We start from the raw sequence: 10,769 nt of genomic DNA on the forward strand, positions 1-10,769 counted from the left end.
AAAATGGCGCCCGCAATTATGATTTGATCACGCGGACTGCGTGCAGTGTGGCCTCTCAGATGTTACCTGAAATCAAAAATGGATGACATCAGTTGATACTAAATTACTTCTCTGAAATTGAAAATGGAAAACATCAGTCGATATTACATAAAATTTATGGGAGCGCATACCTAACCGCAATGAAACAACCGTAAATTTAACGATACGGTGCTAATTCGAACTCTGAGTTCGATTTTTTGGGTGGTTTATTTCACTCCTTATGCCTTCACAAAAATTACTTAATATTAATCAGTGTCATATATTATAGGTATAAGCTCCTAAGAAAAGTGTTTACTTTTCTGGGTCAGAGGTAGAAGTTAAGAGATTGAACCATTTTTAGTTAATGCTGCATGCCGTTCTGAGAAAATTGTTTCTCCAAAAAAAAAAAAAAAAAAAAAAAGTTCAACGTCTAGGGAAACCTTTTAGTTATATTATTACTTCGATTTGCATGAACTGAGGGTTACATGTATATTTTTAATGTCGCTGAACACGAATCTGCAGTAAGATTTTCAATATTCAAAACGGCTAATGCAATACGGAGAGCACAGGATTATGCTTTGTCCAATTTTTACCAAAAATGCATTTTCGTTATTTACGTTTAGTGTGCAATCCAAGGAGCACTTTTCAACCCTTCCTCTGGCTGGAATTGTTCCTAGATAGCAACTCCCTGTTCTTCTTGGCAGGAAAAGCCGATCTGTCTAACCTGGATATGCAGCACTCGTTATTCGTCAGTGTTATCGGCGAGTATGTTTGCAGTATGAATCATTTTGTGCACGTGCGTCACGGGACGAGCTTTGATCTACATCTATATGGATACTCTGCAAATCACATTTAAGTGCCTGGCAAAGGGTTCTTCGAATCCCCTTCACAATTGATAGTTAATTGAAACCCTCAGCTGCCGACAGGTGTTGTTGATATACTTCGATGGGGACAGCTGAAAATGTGTGCCCCGACCGGGACTCGAACCCGGGATCTCCTGCTTACATGGCAGACGCTCTATCCATTTGAGCCACCGAGGACACAGATGAATACCGCGACTGCAGGCATTTATCCCTTACACGCTTCCCGTGAGACTCACATTTCCAACCGGCCACAATCCACAAACGTAATGTACGTAATAGGTGTTTGCCCATCCACTCAATACTGGCCCACACTAAGGTGACGATTCCCGTAAGATTTCGGGCAATCTGTGCGCATTCGCACAGACGAAGGTCAATGGCTGGGTAACGTTTAACCATATATATGAAGATAGTAACTGTTCTCGAAAGAACAGGCGCCACTGACGACCGGGCAGCTTCTCTAGAATACATGGTAGACCGGCCTATGTGGCCGAGCGGTTCTAGGCGCTTCAGTCGGGAGCCGTGCGACAGCTACGGTCGCAGGTTCAAATCCTGCCTCGAGTATGGATGTGTGTGATGTCCTTAGGTTAGTTAGGTTTAAGTCGTTCTAAGTTCTAGAGGACTGATGACCTCAATTGTTAAGTCCCATAGTGTTCAGAGCCATTTGAACCATCAGTCCCTGTGCTTACACACTACTTACATTAACTTATGCTAAGGACAACAAACAAACACAACGATGCCCAAGGGAGGACTCGAACCTCCAACGGGGGGAGCCGCGCGAACCGTGACAAGGCGTTTGAGACATGGCGCATACCCCGCGCGGCTCATGGCAGTCGTGACACTGCTTCAAACAATGGGCTGTAGAAACTTTTTTAAAGCACGGATTAAGAAAAAAACCTTTCCGTTCCAAGAGTCTGGACAAGTACACCTTAAAAAAATGCAACTACAAAGAAATTGAATTTTCGAACTTTTTGGATGAGAACCTGTCCCTACGGAACACCGTTGATAAAATGTCACAGGGATTATGTACTCAGGTTTCACATGTGGATTACCAATTCCTAATCGAGGAATTTGCATCTCCCACCTTGGAATTCTCAGTACAGAATTTTTATCCATTACGAGATTCTCAGCCACTTGCAGAAGTGATTTCCCGTGATTCTGCAAAACTTTTCCGTTAGCCAATCGTAGCAACTATAATATTTGGTTCCTGGTGCATGACATGTCTCTTAACTTAAAGTGACCAACTCATTTGCATAAAGAGCTAACTTATCATCCGCTTCTTTACTTGCGTAGACCGTTTATGGTCTTCAAAGATTTTTTTTTCTTTAATCGTTTTTTTATGTCTTTTATAAACTGCAACACTTTCTAAACTTAACGCCATTGAAGCATCGTCTTTTACTGAATGACCAAGAAACAATGCCGACAGCTGGAGTCGAAGGTTTTTGTTAATCAAGCCGTTTGTATTCTTGTGGTGATATCTCCATAGAATCTTTCATTCCGCAACACATATTTCTTTTATATAACTGAGAAGTGAAATACCTGTTTTCATAGATGCAGATTTAACATATTTTAATATAACGCAATAAATATTTCATTAAAATTTTCATCCCCTTACTATCGAAGTTCCAAAACCACTGAAACACATAGTTTTTAAAAATTCTAACAGAGGAGCCGAATACGAATTGTCAGATATATTTAGTAATGCTTTCATAATGAACCATTTTGAGAAACATCTCACACCCTTTAGGAGTTAGGTTTTCAAAAACAATTAAACATGTATTCTTCTATTTAGAACCAAGGAGCCAAATTCAAATCTTCATCCATTTAATTCTAAAAATGCTTTCATAGTGAAATATTTCATAAAACTTTTCATCCCCTATTTCACTCTATTAATGAGTTAAATTTCCAAAATCAACGAAACACATTTTTTTACATCCAACTGAGAAGTCAATTACCTATTTTCATAGATGTAACTTTAACAATGCTTTAGTAGTTCTTTAATAATGATTTATTTTCAAAAAACCTTCACTATTTATTCTATCCCCCCCCCCCCCAATGAAAGAATTTCGGAAAATGATAAAAACCTTTTTTTTTGTTTTTGGCTGAGAAACCAAATGTCAATTTTCGTAGTTTTGTAGTTCTAGCTTCAACAGTGACATAGGGACATATTTTTTTTTAAAAAAAACTTTTCAACCCATATTTCACCCCCTTAGGAGTGGAATTTCGAAAAATCTCTTCTTAAATGGTGCTTTCAGCGTAATATTTACACCTTCATCAAATTTCAAGTCTGTATACTTTGCAGGTTGGGCTGGAAGGCGATGAGTGAGTGGATACATGTGCCCCTATCGCATCTCCTTGGAGGTTGTAGTTCCAAAAACAGTGAAACACGTATATTTCAATAACAGAATTTCCATATATTTATCTTTAAAAATTCTTTCACACTGAATTATTTTCATAAAACATTTCATCCTATATTCCCCCTCATTATGAATTGAATGTATCAAAAACAGTGAGACATGTAAATTTTTTTTATTTTTACTTCAACCGAGAAGCCAAATTCAGGTTTAAATATATTTAGCTTTAAAAATGCTTTCATAATTAAATATTTCATGAAACATTTCATCCTCTATGTAATGGGATTGTGGTAGTGACACACCAAAATCACAATAGTAATCCGTTGTAGTTGCTACACATTTTATTACAATCAAAAGCATTATAAAATCACAATCACAAAAATACAAGAGATTGCCTTATAAGGCCAGATCAGATGGACAAATAATAAATAAATTTTTTTACGTGGAACAAGACCCGTTAAACTTCAAATTTGGATATGACTAGGTAAATATACTTAGGTAAGGCTTTACTTAAATAGTACAAATGTGCATAGAATGTGCAGCAGAACTCTCATTACTTCCAATCAGCAGAGAAACAGATTAAGCCTAAGAAACAGATTTTTTAACGTTTGGCTACTCAACTTTCCATAACAAAACTATATACAAATGATTAAAGCAATTAAGGAGGTACTTTATTTTTGACCAAACCGACCTTCAAATTTACTTACTCAATTGATTAATCAACAATATTCTTAGAATGATTACAACTAGAACATGACCATATGACAATTCCCTTAAAATAAGGTTGCTTCAATATTTTCGTGTGAATTGGCGATAGACGCGAGCAGACCAAGGATTCAAATCAATGCGAGAGATCCACGAGACAGGGAGTGACATAGAAATATACTCAACTTGACAGTGCAATTGAACTTTGGATGCTATAGTTCTCCACCGGAACGATGGAATCACGCGAAAGTGACAACATAACCGAAGATGTAAAGGAGAGGACATGGCCTTAAACATCTCTCTGCCGCCGTGGTGCTCTGTTCCCAGTATGCTAGCGTCGACCGCTGCCAATTATCTCTAACACAACACACATCAAGGGTAGAGAGTTTTCTGAGACATATACTACACAACCTTATCTGGAGAACAGGTGATCATTACAACTGAACTGAAACAAATGAGCCTCCGTCAGTTACTTGCCCAGTGCCAGCCCTTAAACTTTGATTAATAAGTTCGCTAAAAGTCATGCCGAAGTTAAGATGACAAGATTTATCTCCAGGTTCCGCATATTAGGGGCAGAGACAATGAATTGGCGACGCTCTTAGCCGTATGTTCGCGGGAGAGTCTGGGGAAGGCAAGGGCCACGTGGAGCCGGATCTTGGAGCGAATTTCCTTCTCTCTGAGACACCCGGTTTCTTCTGCGACTCAGCCGGCAATCAGGCTGTGGACCCCAGGTGGGGACCGAATAGGCAGCAGTAGGCGGATGGCGACGTCGTTACTGGCTATTGCCCTGTTGCCTTCGGGGGGGCGGGGGGCTCTTGTGTAAAGGGGGAGACAACCGTGGTGAAGTGAAGGTCTCTATTCCACAGGAACGAGTTAGCATGATATATCCACGATTCGGTGGTCGGGGGTCATTTGGCGCTATACAAGACCTAGAACCGAGTTCGGGAACACATGTTTTGGCCCAACCTATATCGCGATGTCAGGAGATTTGTTGGCAACTGTGTCCAGTGTAAGCGCGGTAAGCCCGATGTGGGTCCGTGCAGAGAACTACTACAGTCGCTTAGGGAGCAGTGTCCTCTGGACCGCGACTCAAAGATCGAAGCAACGATCGATGGAAACTGGCGCCAGAAACGCACCAGCTCACTCTATTTCATCCCCTTAGGGGTTGAACTTCCAAAAACACTAAAACACGTATTTTCTTATTTGTAACCTTGAAGTCAAATACCAATTTTCGTAGATGTAGCCTTAAAAATACTTTCACAGTTATTCCATAATTATTTATCTCAAAATAAAATGTTCACCCGCTATTTCACCTCATTCCCAGTAATAATGGAACACATATTTCTTTATTTCTGACCTAGAAACCAGATACAAATTTTCGTATGCCTAGCTTCAAAATTACCTTAATAGCTACATGTTTCAAAAATCCTATAATTTCCTGTGTCTCCCCCTTTCAGTGTAGGAGGGATAGTGTCGTACAAGAGACAGTATACTCAGTAGACAACGAACAGCTAGTTGTGAAATCAGCGACATAGGAACCGAGACTGACACAGAAGGTGCTGAAGGTGAAGCACACTAGACTCGTGTCTACCACGGCTTCTAATAATATCGATTTACCATGAACGGAAGTTCCGAAAAGTGAGCAAGTAATTTTACAGTAAATTCAGTACCGATGGAGAGGATATACAACGAAAAACATTTCTATAAAATTTCAGAAATAATGAAATATTCCACTCAAGTCGCGCGGCAGAACACGCAATGGATATGCTTGCACTTAAGACGGAAAGCCCCACGTGCTTACGCAGGCTTACGACAGATCTCAAAATTCGGCAGTAGGCATAAGCCAACCTCGTGTGCTGCTACCTGTTGTTGATGCCAGGCATCAAGGTCTCAGTAGTACGGCCATGCACTGGAGAGTAGTTGCTTTGTAAGCACTCCGTCTTCAGTCCACGAGTGGCCTACTGGGACGGGACCATCCGACCGCTGCGTCCATCCGTGGAGGATGCGAACAGGAGGGGCGTGGGGTCAGCACACTGCTCTCCCCGTCGTTATGGCGGTTTTCTTTGACCGGAGCCGCTACTATTCGGTCGAGTAGCTCCTCGATTGGCACCACGAGGCTGAGTGCACCCCGAAAAATGGCAAGAGCGCATGGCGGCCTGGATGACCACCCATTCAAGTGCCGACCACGTCCGACAACGCACTTAACTTCGGTGATCTCACGTGAACCAATGCAACCTCAGGGGCAAGGCCGTTGCCGCAGATATTTTAGAGTAGTTGCTAACGTTTCATAATTATCTAGTTTACGGGGAAAATGTAAAAATGGCGATTGTCACCGAAGCTACAACTAATCGGAATTTCTGGTTAGTTATCAAGTGGTCTTGTGTGCGAGCCTGAATTTTTCATCCTTTGCGGTGGGAATGATTCAAACCTGTCATGTTCTTCTTATGAAGTGTTCTATTTATTTTACACACAATGATCATTTGTAGTTGTGTTGAGTTACTACCTTGATAAATTTTTGGATGGCGCACGTATCATAACTGAGATCTGCGCTTGCGCTTAATGGCTGAAGGTGAATTAGCGTAATGAGTAGTAGCGAATGTTATAGTAACATGTTTGTAAATTATTTCAGGTAAATTACGTTAGTCGTGTAATATTATCCGTATACCAGTACAGTATGTGGGCCCATTACGTTAGTCATGGAATACTATCCGTATAAGACTATGTCACCTTGATGTCCCGGAATTTGCTTTAATTTTGGAATCCACGAAAGAACTGGAAATTTTCCTTTACACAGCTTTCCATATAACTTCTATTACAGTGATTCAGTCTTGTCTGTCACTCGACTTTTCTGATCGGGAAATAAATTCTATCGCTCAGATGCTTATTACCTCTTCGTGTTTCTATTTGCCGATATTGCTCATAAACACTTGCATATCTCAAAGTTGCTATGGACAGTGATGGAACGACACACTTTTCTATGGCGACACTGCAGTTTAGAGATAGAAAAACCGATCGGTTAAAACGATATGGGTATTTTAGTTCTGAATAACCCATGTCTTTCGGTATTTGTTTGCTCTCGGTTATAACAAGTATCTTTTTTTTCCTGATAACCACGTAAAAACAGATATATCGATTAGCCACAGCAGCCGCAGTAAAATTTTTAGTTTTCAAGTAAACCTTTTTTTAAAAAAGACGAGTAATTTTTATTCGTAAGATTTCCATAGCTCTGAAATACTGCGTTATTACAGAAAAATGGGAAAAGTGATGTATGCCACTTTAATAACACTGCTGACAGAAACGAGCAACAAATGGATTGGTCCAGCATTGCCGAGACAATATTGTGCCTGTTATACAAGCAGTGCGCGAGACTGGACGCAGTTTCTCGCTGTTGTCGAACGTCAGTTGTAACACAGAATGGCACCATCTGGAAGTCTGGAAGTATTTTACGATATGCGGTAACGAGTGAAGCACATGGGTTGATTTGGTCGACTTGAAACATCATACAAGGAAAAAAGTTAAAATTTCCGGGATAAAAATAGAAAGTGCCTGATCTGCTGCCTGTGTCTACGTAGTATGCCGTTATCTGCTTGTAGCCCTTGAAAACAGAGAAATTAAAACGAAAAAGAGTTCTCCAGCCGAAGTATTCACCCTTTATTGCAGGACTATACGTAACTCCCGCATAGTGCTGTGATAACCGATTACAATATAATTTTTGAGCAGAGCTTCTAAAAACTAAAATCAGTAGGAGAATACTGGCAGTTTTCTGTAGTACGGAAGCACTCGCCATATTTTGAGAGAAGCAGCGAACAGCTGACAAAGTTTTATTTGACTATTTATTTTAAATTATGTCCGAAAGAACAGACACCATATCCATATACGTATATGGTTCTGGCAATACCAGCCATGACCTTCTTCTGTGAAGATGCACACGTATTCCCCGAACTGTTACGGCACTTGGTAAGAATGTCTTCCACGAGTAATGAGTGTGTTGGTGTGAGACACTACGAATGTAGTGTGTGCACATACTATGTGAGTCTCGCGGGAGGCCTGTGCGAGATAGTCCCTGCAGTCACTATCGTCTGTGCCCTCGGTGGCTCAGATGGACAGAGCGTCTGCCATGTAAGCAAGAGATCCCGGGCTTTAGTCCCAGACGGGGCACACATTGTCACCTGTCCCCGTTGATGTATATCGACACCCGAGAGCAGCTGACGGTATTAATATAATTCTAATTTCGTTCTGGACGGCTGCAGGTCATCATAAAAGTATTTAATTTTACGTGTTGATTCCATTTATCAAGAAACTGAGAAAGTCAAATTTTTTAAATCTTTGTAGGATTCCTACGTTAAAAGACTGAAAATCGGTTATTACAAGCACTGGAATAGTGACGGGCTTTAACAATTAGGTTAAAGTGAGCCGAAAACCAGTTGTTTCAGCGATAACCGACATTCCCACTGGAGTTCTGCGTGGTAAGATTGACGCGCAATTGACGCATGGTGCACGGAATGGCAATTGAATCTCAATGTAGACAAGTGCACTCCGACAACAGAGGAAGTGGGTTACAATACGCTTGTTCGCCCACTGCTTGAATACTGCTCAGCAGTGTGGGATCCGTACCAGATAGGGTTGATAGAAGAGAGAGAGAAGATCCAACGGAGAGCAGCGCGCTTCGCTACAGGATCATTTAGTAATCGCGAAAGCGTTACGGAGATGACAGATAAACTCCAGTGGAAGACTCTGCAGGAGAGACGCTCAGTAGCCCGGTACGGGCTTTTGATAAAGTTTCGAGAACATACCTTCACCGAAGAGTCAAGCAGTATATTTCTCCCTTCTACGTATATCTAGCGAAGAGACCATGAGGATAAAATCAGAGAGATTAGAGCCCACACAGAAGCATACCGACAATCCTTCTTTCCACGTACAATATGAGACTGGAATAGAAGGGAGAACCGATAGAGTACCCTCCGCCACAGACCGTCAGGTAGCGTGCCTAGTATGGATGTAGATTTAGACATCTAGGACAGTTTTTCAGGAAGGTTACTGCAGCTCTGATGTTCTCAAAATGAACGGGCCAGCCATTGGCGTCCTCGAGGGGGAGGGGAGGAGGTGGGGAGGGGAGAAGAGGCAAAGGGGCACTTTCACCCATAGCCCCCAACCCTCCCTGGAATCTGGAGTAAAGAGGTTTTATTCGTTACAGTATACTCATACTCTTCCAGATAAGACTTCTCCACAATACTGCTAAACCTTAGCTTTGACCAGTTGTAGCGCTTATAGAGTTAGGGTCTTGCAGCTTGTTGCATCTCGTAACTGACCAGCTGATTTGTACACACAGTGCCAGTTTCAGAATCATGCACTCCAGCCCCGACGCGCCTCCCGCACTCCCCTCCACTGGAAATATTTCTGCAGATTCCAGTCTGCCACTGTGCATATGTTTTGATAACATCCTGGTTTTAATAGCATCGAAGGAACAGCATTGTGCAGTAAAGGGTAGACCTAGCACAGAACACACCATTCACATTGAAACGCATCACTTAGTAGATGGTGAAGTACTCTGAAGCTAGCCAGATAGAAACAGAAGTTCCTGGCACTATATTTGACCCAAATTCTAATCTTACACTAATCTCTTGTATCTACCTACCACGCCCTCAAAAAGCCAACGATTTACTATTATCAGAAGTTCCGAAAAATGAGGAAGAAATTGGCCCACACTTTTTTCCGTTGTGTATTATTTCGATTCCCCCATAAAGGGAATGGACTTGTAGCCACAGGTTACACAAGCGATAGATGGCTTAAAATACATAAAAAGAGATGACAATAAGAGACGATTTTTAAAAACACAATGATACACGGTATTTTCGATTTTTACAGGAAAATAATGGATGAAAAAATAAAGGTTTTTGAAAAATACGCTGGTGGACAATATTGGGGAATTTTTATCTTTATAGATGACTAGCGGAAAAGCATGGCGTTGACCAGGCATTTATTTACAGCTGTGCGTCCACGCCCGTACAATGCAGCGTCTGGCCTTGTCCTGAATTTTTATAACGTATCTCCTGAAACATGTGTCGTACAATGATATAATTTTGTAGGTACGTTCAGCGTCATATGCGGATACTGTCTGCGAAATTTATTGCGAATATAGTAGCAAAGAAGAAACAAATTTAAATGTCACGAATGCTGTGATGCCCACACACTTGGGTGCAACTAATGTACACGGAATGCTTGGCACGATCATTATAGCTACCATCACCTATGGTCGAAATTGGACCATCTGTGTCGACGTGGTGAAAATATAAATGTGCATAACATGGTAAACGTCCATTCTTTCGAGCCATCGGACCTGATCTACGATCAAAAATATCTTGTAAATGTGGTAGGGGCCACGGCCTTGCCGCAGTGGATACACCGGTTCCCGTCTGATTACTGAAGTTTAGCACTATCGGGCGAGGTCGGCACTTGGATGGGTGACCATCTGGGCCGCGATGTGCTGTTGCCATTTTTCGGGTTGCACTCAGCCTTGCGATGCCAGTTGAGGAACTACTCGACCGAATAGTAGCGGCTCCAGTCAAAGGAAACTACCACAACGAGTGGGAGAGCCAGCTCCTCCTCCACCCTCAGTGAGGATAACGTGGCGGTAGGATGGTCCTGATTGGCCACTTGTGGCCTGAAGACGGAGTGCTTTTTTAAAGTAGTGCTGCCTAGATAAAACTGACAGTCTAGGCTCAGGGACTGTCCACGGTAAATGCTGCATTGGACCTACGAATACTATTAAAATAACAGTTTGAGTTCTCTTTAATTGTCCAATCATCTGAAGTGAGTCCTTATTACAGTGAGC

General features: G+C 41.7%; 1 non-coding gene across 1 annotated transcript; it reads right to left on the minus strand.

Annotated features, from left to right (window-relative positions):
- Positions 1–984: 984 nt before the first annotated feature.
- Positions 985–1,058, minus strand: Trnat-ugu (transfer RNA threonine (anticodon UGU)). The gene has a single exon. It is a non-coding gene; the product is annotated as a tRNA-Thr (tRNA).
- Between the last annotated feature and the right edge of the window lie 9,711 nt (positions 1,059–10,769).

This window comes from Schistocerca gregaria, unplaced genomic scaffold (genome assembly GCF_023897955.1).
Source record: "Schistocerca gregaria isolate iqSchGreg1 unplaced genomic scaffold, iqSchGreg1.2 ptg000421l, whole genome shotgun sequence".
Lineage (NCBI taxonomy): Eukaryota > Metazoa > Arthropoda > Insecta > Orthoptera > Acrididae > Schistocerca > Schistocerca gregaria.